The sequence below is a fragment of the Cibotium barometz genome, chromosome 13 (genome assembly GCF_041138505.1).
Source record: "Cibotium barometz isolate CiBa-2024 chromosome 13, ASM4113850v1, whole genome shotgun sequence".
NCBI lineage: Eukaryota > Viridiplantae > Streptophyta > Polypodiopsida > Cyatheales > Cibotiaceae > Cibotium > Cibotium barometz.
In genome coordinates, this window is record NC_141058.1 from 15,616,212 (window position 1) to 15,627,914 (window position 11,703).

Genomic DNA, 11,703 nt, shown 5'->3' on the forward strand with positions numbered 1-11,703 from the left:
TTAGTAACTTAGAAGCTTTTACTAACTGCAAACTAGGGGATCCTGAAATTTTGGTTCCTTGAACTTTGTTTCCGTGAAGGTCACGGAAGGAAATAGTTCCATTATGACAGTGAATGTCAGCTTGTTTTTTGTGGAGCCAATCCATTCCAAGGATCCCGTCAAAAACTCCTAAAGGTATAACTCTGAATTGACAGTCAGTTAAATTCCCATCTAGATTGAAGTGAATACACTCTGTCTCTCAAGGTGAGTGAAAAGGATCTTCCCACTTGCCAATTCAACTTGCAGAGGTTTCCTTGATTTCTGATCTAAGACTAGCTTACACAAGCATCCAGGGGAAATGAAAGAATGAGTACTGCGGCGGCTGAATCAATCAAAAGCTTAAAAGGCTTACCCTGATACTTAGTTGGAGTATTGATGATGACAGAGAATTGACAATTTGGCCCTTGATTTTCAATTGCTGCATAAATCTGGCCTTTTTCTTCTTCCACTACTTATCCTATTGTGACTGCTCTGGCTGTTGTAGTCTGAGGCGAAACTCTTTCTCTTTGGTTACCCCAGTTCTGGGAACGAGTTCTGAGGCTACTTTGGACAGAGGCAGTTTGCTGAGCTGGAGTTCTCTTGGGATTTCCCTGATTCTGGCACGGGGAACCCTAATTGGACTGATAAGAAGGAGTCTGTCTTGGAACTCTGGGACCCTGGCTTCCTTGGCCCTATTGTGACTGCTCTGGCTGTTGTAGTCTGAGGCGGAACTCTTTCTCTTTGGTTACCCCAGTTCTGGGAACGAGTTCTGAGGCTACTTTGGACAGAGGCAGTTTGCTGAGCTGGAGTTCTCCTGGGATTTCCCTGATTCTGGCACGGGGAACCCTAATTGGACTGATAAGAAGGAGTCTATCTTGGAACTCTGGGACCCTGGCTTCCTTGGCCCATAGAAGGAGATGGGCAATCCTTAAGCAAGACCTTGACATATCCAAAGCATTTGATCTCACTTCGAAGGTCTTCTCTTTGCATTTTGGAGAGAGCCGGAGTTTCGGAGAATGTACTTCAGCGGGGGAAAGGTCTTCCTTCATTTCTAAAGCTTCCCGTCTCCACATTCTGGCTAGGACCTTCGTGTCTCTTTGGAGGCGAAAAGTTGGAAGAACTTCCCGGTGTCTGAAATCTCTTGAAGGATGAGGGAGCTGGCTTTGGCGGGACTTTTACGATGAAGGCTTTGGCAAAGTCCTTCGCCATTTTGACAACTTCAGCCATGGACACTGGCTTGGCATTTTTGACCAGTGTGTCCAAGGGTTCGTTCATCCCCCCCCCCTCGAATGAACCTGGCCATGAGTTGATCTTCATCTAGAGGTGGTGAATATTTGAGTAGAAGAGCAAAGGCCTGGTGATATTCCTCGATGGTTTTGCTCCCTTGCTTTAGCTCCCTTGCTTTAGCTCTAAGAATTCGTTCATTTTGATTTCCAAAAATCCAAGGGGACAAAATCTCTTTCTCAAATAGGTTTTTAGGTCGTTCCAAGACTGAGTATTTTTGTCCAGACGGTTGGTCTCACAGTGGTTTCTCCATGCTACCCTGGCTCTTTCCACTATTTTTAGCTTGGCAAGAGCCATTTTGCTCTACTCATTGTAACCTATGATGTCAAAATACTCTTCCATGGCTTCCACCCATTTCTCCACAGCCTCGCCCAGGTTCTCCCCTTCTCCTTCGAAGGGTCCTGGCTGAGTCCTATGAAGAGCCTTGCGAACATCGTCATCTTCAGAGAGAGGGTTTGGCTGACCGCCACGGTTTCCTCGTCTCATGATTCTACCAAAAATTTATATATTATTAAATTTTTATTTTGATATCATCTACGAGATCCTAAGACTTAAGAGGTTCGAAAAACAATTTCTTAAACAACAAGACAATGATCTTATTGGAGATCTATGACATATGTTCGATAACAGATTTTTCTTTATCAGATCGTCCATAAACAATCACTTATACAATAGGGAATTTTTCTCCAGAAAACATTTCTTTATTTATATAAAAGTTGCAATATGTACATAGAGCAGCTCGGCTCTAGAATTCAAAATCTCCTCGGGAGATGCATATGACGACAGTACTGGACCATAGCCATGCCCTAATACAAACGTTCACTTACTGAAAAAGGAGCTATTATCTTCTCCTTAGGAATAAAGCAACTAAGGAGTCTGTAGACTTGGCATGAAAGTCTGAAATTCCGAGGCATTGAATGATATAGAATGACACCATGTACCATTTTCAGCTTTCACCATGAGAGGTTCTGCCTCAACATTGCACGCCAGTCACAAGAGGCATGGACATACTGCTCTGCAAACCACTTATGCTGTCGTCTCTCGGCTGGGTCAGGAAAATATAAATCCTCGAAATGGCTTGTGAGTCTTGCTCGGCTTGTTCGAGTCGAAGCGGAAGAGATGAGATGCTCAAAGGCGAACACGGTCATGTCTTATGACTAGGTGAGGTCGGGAATACCGGATAAGTATGGAACTTCCATCTATAATTTCCAATTCAATTTATAAGTTTTTAATTTTTAATTTTTATTTTTTTGAAGTTTATTCAACATAATATTAACAAGCGAAAAAAAAATTTCTCAAAATTTTTAAGCAATTTCTGCTACTGTTACATAAATTTTACAACAGCGCTCTGATACCAACTGTGAGATCCTACTGCCCCCTCTACGCACTGGGGTGGTGGTGGATTCTTGGATGGTAACAGCGGAAGTAGCTTCCTCTTATGCGGGGCATGGTTTCTCACACTCGGGGCCTCACCCTCGAATGTCCGGGCACGAGACTAGGCTGGTGGTCATTCCGAAAACCGAAACCAGGAAAATTTCCCATGCCCGAAAAGCGGGGACGATTCCACCATTTTTATTTTCTTATCGGATTTTTCTAACGAGGTCAAGATACTAAACTAACCTTCATCTGAATAAACCAGATAGAAGGGAAACTATTACAGACAACTTGAAGGAATCAACGCTTTTTTCCTGATTGAATCAAGCACAGCCATTGATTTATTCTTTAGAGAAGTCTTCAGGATTCTAATTAACTACTCGAGTTCTGAGCGTATTCCTATTAATCAATTTTATTGTTTTTTTCAAACTCTACTGATTTTAGCCATCCGGCCCATGGGTTAGCCACCGCCCAACCACTGGAATAGTAGAACCAAACAAGTACTCACCCACCCATAATTGAATGCCTTTCTTAACTTTTGCTTTAAAAAACAGATATGCACACACTCTTTTTTAAACTTTAACTTATAAAACAATCCATTGACAAACAATTACAGGTTTGTTACACATGTCATAACTCAAAATTTCCATTAAGTCTTTGTTTCTCACAAAACAGTATCACTCTAGACTCTCCGTTGAGACCAGCGGGTCAACAACGAGATCCAGTAAAACAGATGACAATAAACATTGGTCCATCATATAATATCTTCCTTGACATACGCATGGGTGTCCTTCGTGTACCGCGAGCCCGTGCATCTCCTAGTCAGAACCCTCCTCCAGGATTCTCCTTAGGTGTCCTGGCACTTCACGGACCGCTTCATCGGCCCTCGTCCATCATACTGGAGCGCACCATTTTAACCATACCAAGGCTGGTCAAGACCTGGGGGGCAGGCTTTGCCGCCGCGTGATGTGTCCCTTGAACACTCCCCACCACAGTTGTTGCAACCGAACTGCCCTTAGAAAACACATATACCAAATGCTCCGTCCAAGCATTCTGGCGTAAGATAGTCTTTTAAGAAAACAGGGTTTCTATGCAAGTTTTCAGTTTTGATTTTCTTTTGAATACAATGAGTATATCTTAATTTCGTATCCAAGACTTCTAGATCACAGGACTGGATTCTCAAGCAAAATTCCTCGAATTCTGAATTCTTAATCCTTAGATCAAAATCAAAGGTCTCAACTTAGTTTCAGATTTGGTGGGTGATTTGAGTATAGATTCAAGAACTGGTCACATCATCATTTCTTGAAACTGATGAAGGAATTACGTCTTGGTCAAAGTCTGATTCAGGTTTTTAGTCTGACGTAAGCACGGATAAGCTTGCATTATTGGATACGGGAGCTCAACACAATTTGCTGTCATATGGAGTGTGGTGTCAACTTGGAAAACCACCCTTATCCAAAAGTATCATCCAAGTGAAGGGTATCAATAAGAAGAAAACCACTGTCTCGAGAATTCTGCACACTCTTGTTGCCCATGATGACAAGGGGACTATGGTTCAAAGCTTTTTGGTTATGCCTGCCGGTACCATGGAGGAAACTGTAAACTTAGGGCGCAAATGGATGCTAGCCACCAAGTGCAATATTGATTGGGCAGCCAGGCAAGTTACAACGCAAGAACCAGCCTGACCACTCAAGGTCCCGCACCTAAGCCATCAACTCTTGGAGACAAAACGCTAGATAAGGAAAAATCACAAAGTCAAGTGGCTACACCATCTTTGATTGTTTGCCATCCCTCTAACGCTTCAACGTCAAGAGTGGAGACAAGCAGTGTGGTCCCCAAGGCTTCGCTTACTTTACCTGAAGAGTACATACAAATGGGTCCCAAAAGCTTCGTTAAAAACGGCTACCTCTACTGCTCAATCTCGTTCAGACAAGAAGCCTCATAGTAGGAAAGCAGCTACCCGCCCTAGAAAAGGCAAGGTAACATCACGTTGGATTCCTAAAATATTATTAGCAACCCCAAGGGTACTAGGAAGGGAATGACCAAATTTGGGTCCCTAAACATAAGCTGAATTCCTCTGCATTGCCTGTAAAATCTTTTAAGCCAAATGTTGCCACCCCAACAACAATTCAAGACCGTGGTAAGGGAAAGGTAACGGAGTACTCCACACCACTTCTTCCAGAGCTAGTTTGGATTCCCAAACGGTATCGATCGATACCACCTAGCTCAGGAAGGGGGGAGTCACAAGAAGCTTCTAGCTCCTCATGCCATTCACACATTGATATAGAAGTTTCTGCACGCTCTACACCTACCCTTGTCAATACCCACCAAGAAACCAATGAGTCTATGTCTCCCCTTGTAAATGTATCGTCGGAAGCCATATCCTCCGTTTGTTCATGAGAGCGTACACTACCATCTCTGCAACTTGATGTGGCCCCACAAGGATCATAAAAAGCTATCTACCCACCTATAACCCACTGGAAAAATTGGTTCCAAGGGGCTACAACATCACTGCAAAAAAAATGATCTACCCAAGGAAGGGGGGAGCATGTACTCATGTTCGACATTCTATTGCTTCCTCCCTAACCTTCTCCCCTGACCATGTAACTTCCAAATTCGAGCGAATGTATATATATAGCTTCATACACAAAAAAGAAAAGAAAAGAAAAGAAAATATAGTAAAAAGAGCAAGAGCACATTAAGAGAAGAGTTATCCGCACACAATTAGAAACAAGATTGACCTGTCTTCATGAACCTACTGATGCTATATCTATGTTTGCAGATATGGCAGATGCTCGACGAGCATCACACACTTCATCCACTCCCACCTTTGGTGAGGTATCATCTGTACCTTTTTTAGATATTTCACATGTGCTATCCTGTAACTAAAATCGAATTGGGTCATATAGATGTACTAGCCCCAGCAAGGGAAATGTTGAGGAATTAGAATGGCTAATTTGCCTATTGACCACGACTGACCCCTACTCCGTAGAGGACGTATCCCCAATAGCCCAAGTCTTTACTTTTCCACATGATGACTATCCTCGCATAGTTACATTCTTGACGAGTCTATGTGGATGGGAGGACGAAGAAGATATATCTGATGATGAATGGACGGATGAGACTCATGGCACTACCGAGGCTGATTTTATTTATTTGGATGATGCGGATAGAGGCTTAGCCTTAGGGCTATAGCCAGAACTCTACAACATCCTCTTACCTTGATCCTTAGTATTAGTGTGGGACTGGTAGGTAGGTTAGTGTTTTCAAGTTGTTTCTAGTTTTGTGTCCTTAAATGAGTCCTTATTTTTTCCCACTCATGTGCCTCTCGAGGTATAGTGCTTGTTAGTTAATTGTACAGGTTGAAAAGTTTGAGGTGGGTTCGCTTTCATAGTCCTGGGAGAACTGCCGCAATGTTCATACATGGATATCTACATCAAATTGTGGGCATTTCTCATTGAATCAAGGAGATCTCCAAAATACATGTGATTCTTCCATGCCCACTCTCTTTCATTTTTACTGTTCAATTAATTGCATGAACTATAATGCATGACCACATGGAATTTGTCAAGCACTACTTAGTTTTTGAAGTTGCCTAAGGAGTTAGTGTAAATCATTAATTGAGTTTAGCCTTATTTTAGAAATTCTTGGGAATGCATGATGTCTTTAGTTAACCTTGGAATATGGTTGTCTTAGGTCTAGGGTTAAAACCATCTTAATGCTTGAATAACCTAGCCATGTGTTTTGACCTCTAAGACATAGCTTCTACCCCTTTGTCGAAAGGATGTAAGAACGCATGATAATTTGGTAGCAAAAATCCAAAGAGATAATTAAAAAATAAAAAGAAAGGCCTACAAAAAATGGCAATGTATGTTTGTTATGTGCTTTCATGTCAGCCTATTGCCCTATTGGCACTTGGTAGGAGAGGAGTATTCCACTCCAGATCGATGCCCTGGGTTGGTAGGGGGTAGCCTTGCCTAAGGTGAGCTAGTAGATTCCTGGAGAAGGCCTTGTGGGGTAAACATGGCACCAAGGTCGATGCTAGTTTTGCTTTAGGGAGGTCGCCATTGTTAGGAAAAATTATCACAGCATAAAAGAAATAAAGGCAAAAGACTCCTATGACTCTGATATTTCTTGTGTTCTTAGGCTCTTGGGATTAGCTTGTTCTTAGAATAGACACATTGTGGTCATCTGTTTATTTATTAAGCTTGGTAATTTTCCTTGACTTAGGCCAGTTGTAGACCTTGATTAACCTTTGACACCTTGCTAACTCTTGAATTACTTTCAATAATTTTAAACTCCTGTTAATTTGCTACACTAGCTCCTTAATGTGACCTCTTAAACTAGGTTCTCATGGCATACTTCCATTGTAGTCTAACAACATGCTTGATTTTATTTTTGATACACTCTATATCTTTTGAAGACCAAGAATACTTTCACTCTACTTCCTTGTTTTGCAAATATAGTCTACCACAACAAACCCTGTCGAGTTACCATACCATAGCTTCCGAGGAGGACGGAATCTACATCAGGAAGGGGGGCATGTTAACCTATGGTGGTGGTGGCAGACATTGAGACGTATTACTTTTTACGCCATATAATTATTTTACGTATTCTGAGTCATGTGCCGGGCTTGTCGGCACCACATGTAAAGGGTAAGGGGATTGGGTGATCGCCGATGAGAGGCGCACCTCGAATTTCATCACGATAAGTGTTAGGATCGACCGGCCATGTGTGAACGGCCAGGTCACATATAAAAGTCAAATGTAACCTGAAACCTCTCATTCTCTGAGTGTTGAATACAAGGAGTGCTCTTGCTTCATCTTCTCCATCTCCTTCTCCAGCAGCCTGTGTGTGTGTGTGTGTGTGTGTGTGTGTGTGTGTGTGTAGCAATCAAGCATTGCATGGCGGCATGGTGGCGGCGAGGTGGTAGAGTGGCGGCGGTGGCTCCTTCTTCATCGCAGCACGAGAATCCTTCACGACGGCGGTCTGAGTGGTGAGTGACACACCATTGCTGCTCCCTGCTTTGAGCTTGCTGGTTTCCTGGTTGTGTGCTTGCACAGCCATTCGTGGCTCACACACGGTGCTTGGAAATTCCCTAGCTCCGACACGTGTGGCAAGAGTGCACAATGGAGTACCCTCCTTCCAACCACCACGGCAGTAGCAACATCGCAAGTGTAGGTGGAGGCCTGGCACTGTGGCTCTCCGTCATGAGATTAGGAAATACCAAAGACGGTGAACCTGCTTATACCAAAGCTGTCCTTCCAACGTGTGGTGCGAGAGATCATGCACGATCTGCAAGACCGTCGTGATAGGAGGTTCTGGGTTCGCACAGCATTAAGCCCACTACCTACATAGTGGACAGGCAAAGCTTTGGAGGCACTTCAGGAGGCTACCGAGGTGTGCCTCTAGTGAATATTTTTGGTGACACGGTGTTTGCAGTTGTCCATGTGAAGGGGGTCACCATCAATGAAAAGGACATGCAGTTGGTGCGACGCATGAGAAGCTGGAGAGATCCTCCGGGCTAGGATCTTTAGTTTTAATTTGGTATATCTCACATGAATGTAATTCTCAAAAGCTATGTAAAGCTCGATGTATATCTTTAAAAAAAATCTCTTATCTTGTGTTGCAAATAAGTCTTTTTTAATTTGAGTTTATATAATTTGTTGATTTATATGTCTTCGAATGGATACAATTTTTATTTGAGTTACGTGTGTGATTTGAATTTATTTGCTTTGAGTCAACTAATAAAATACATTACAAGACACGTACTAAACAAAAAACTCTGCAACCTAAATTTTCATTCATAGCATAAAAATTACAGTCATCAAAACATGTTCATCAAAGTTACATAATCATCACAGCTATATCATAGGCTTCTTACTACTAGGCTCTCCAGACTCTGAAGCCGCCTTGATGGTGGCTGGAATCAAAACATGGAATCCTTCAAGCTCTGTCGTCCCGATGACGGTGGGATCTTGTAACCCCACAACAATGCCACAGGCCACCACACACAGAATGTAAAGACCCTAACCTTTGAGTCGAGAATAAGTAAAGTAACTTTGAGCGTCGAAGTAGAACAACTTTTTCCAAACTTGATTTAGTCGGAATAAGTTTGATTGCAACACCCTTTGTAAGTGCTTTAATCTTCAAAAAGTTCTCCGCCGCATACCCTGTGGAGAGCAAGTCTTGTGGAAGACTATCACATCATTGGCAAGTTTGCCAATGCAAAGTCCTGAACCCTTCCTTGGCCCCCAGATCTTCCACTCTGCCTTGATGCAAATTCATCAAGATACACAATTTCCTGCAAACCAATAAAATTAATGTTAGCATCGATCATGCAATGCATGGGAGAGGATGATTTTTTTTAAATAATGGCCCCAAATTTGATATTTAGGGCCTCTAGAGGGCATGTAGACCCCACATGTATGTCCCATGCCCATCAGAGGGGTTGGGAAGTGCATTATTGTCCAAAGGCTTGCGTGGGAAGACCTAAATCTGTAAAAATCAGGGCTTCCCACGTGCGAGCCTTTGGACAATGCACTTCCCAGCCTCTGATGGGCATAGGATCATACATGTGGGGTCTACATATCCTAAAGGCCCTAATTAACAAATCTGGGGAGAAACTGGTAAAAGAAGATACCTTTTTTGCTTCGTCAAGCTCCTTCTACAAGGGTGCCTCCAGATTTGCTCCTGGAATGGGTCTACCATCGTCCGGCTAGACAACAGGTGTCGAATGTTGTGGTCAAGGTCCAAAGAGTTCATTCTGCAAGTGCTTGAACTCTTCATCTGAGAGATCTCATATTGAGGAGCTTCATCCTCAATCTGCTTCTAGATGGCAATGATAGCAGAGATATCATCTACACTACTTTCATTATATCGCCCTACCTCATCAACCTGCAGTAGGGCTTCTTTGGTAATCAAAGTCCAAGAAATCATCACTGGCATCTCGCACAAGTATACTATCAATTCCAAGAGCTCCAACACATCCTGTATGAGGAGGTACTCCATCCCTTCGATGATGGTGATGGCACTCAATGAAGCTAGTGGTGGGTCGTGACTTTGGGTTTCATCAGGCTGGATGGATGGATGCAAGCGCCATGTGAGAGCTCTGTGCGGCCTCAACAAAGGGGTCTAGAGTGGTCTCCTCTGGCTTTATGTCTATATATTCCACTAGAGGGAGATCCTAGATGTCATCATCCTCTGGCTCTTGAACATCAGATTTCAAGATGTAAATAGAAAAAGCAATATCCCGCTCAATGAGATTGAGTGGGATGGATGTGCTCTTCATAGGAGGCTGGGACAATGGTAGTGTGGAAATCTTGTCTGACATGAGCTAGAGCTTTGTTCACCACCTTCTTGTGGTTGGATCCACTCTTCATGTGTAGAAAAGAAACTCCAAAGGAATCCAACTCAATGTGGAATTTGGGATAGAGTAGGTGAAGTCATTGATTGCATTGCAAAATGCAACTAGCAAGGTGGAGTTTGGGTCTAAGGGGAGATGACAGCCTTGAGGTCTAAACTCTTGCAAAACCTAGGGTAGATCTGGTCCCCAAGGTGAGCATAGCGAGTGCTGCTAATCCACGCAGTGAAAGCACGGGAGGCGGCCATGAATAGATAGTGGGGAGAGAGCTAGCACACAAAGGGAGAGCTAGAGAATAGATAGTATAAATGAGATTGATCTATAACTTATACTCATATTTATACTTACACTTAAGTTTATAATACTTTTAATAAATTTATACTTGTGTTTATTATATTACTTACAAATATCTATAAAGTTATATTTATTTTTATACCTTATATTTATACTCTAGGACACTTCATTAAAATATAATAAATCATAAATCATACTTCTATTTCACGTTACATTATATTATTATTATTATTATATTATATTATTTACATAGTTACTTATATTATTATTTACACGTAAATATATACTTAAAGTTGTATTTATTTTTAAACTTATATCTGTAGACTTAAAAATTAATGACACTTTATTAAAATATAACAAATCATAAAAATATATTTTTATTTCTAGCATAATTAATTATATTATTATTTACACTTAAATATATACTTATATTTATATTTATGTTTATACTTACTTATACTTATCATTATTTTCTTACATATTAAAGGGTTTGAAACACAGTAGACTTAAAAAATTACAACACTTTATGAAAATGAAGAAAAATTAAATTTACAAAACTTTTAGAGAAACAACTTCTTATATTCACTTGGAAGAATAAGAATTACATTAACTCCACAACCTTAAGGATGTGTGGAGCAACACACTGCTTGCATGTTTTGCAATGTTCACTTTGACTGCCAACCTTCCTACCATCCAACTTAAAATAGAAATTACAAGGGGATTATTGGACATAAGTTAGATTTACTACCTTAGAAAAGTAAAGGGCCAATGACTCTCTACATTAATGCTAAAAGAGTCATGACCCTCCCAAAGAATAACCACATCAATGAGTGTTGAATGCGTGCTATCTCGCATGTCGTGGTCCAAGCTGAGCAACTTCCCTCGTAGAAGTTACCACCTCCTATACTTGAAGCGAATGTATAGAGTTTGTCTTGCAATGAAGTACTTGTCATAAAAAACAAACAAAAACCAACATAAAATCAACAATCAATGTCTAACAATGAAGTACTTATGAATAAAAACCATCAACAATCAACAAAAATGCAATCTTACCTAAAGGTAACATATCTGACACAGTAATTCTTCACTAAATGATATCATCGTGGTGAGTTCTCTTGAGATGCCATGACTCACCCACTAAAACTGAGTCATCCAATCCTCATATGGGTACTTGCATTGATAAGTAATCTTAGTTTTCTTAACTACTTCTCACAGGATCCAAACAAATGTGCAAACAAACCAAATGGTAACATGCTTGTATTAAAACTCTATCAATAACCATGGACTCAAAGCATAAGAACACAAAGCACAGAGATATAAACTTACAATTAGGCTTATATCTTTTATTGAAGTTATCATGATGCACTCGA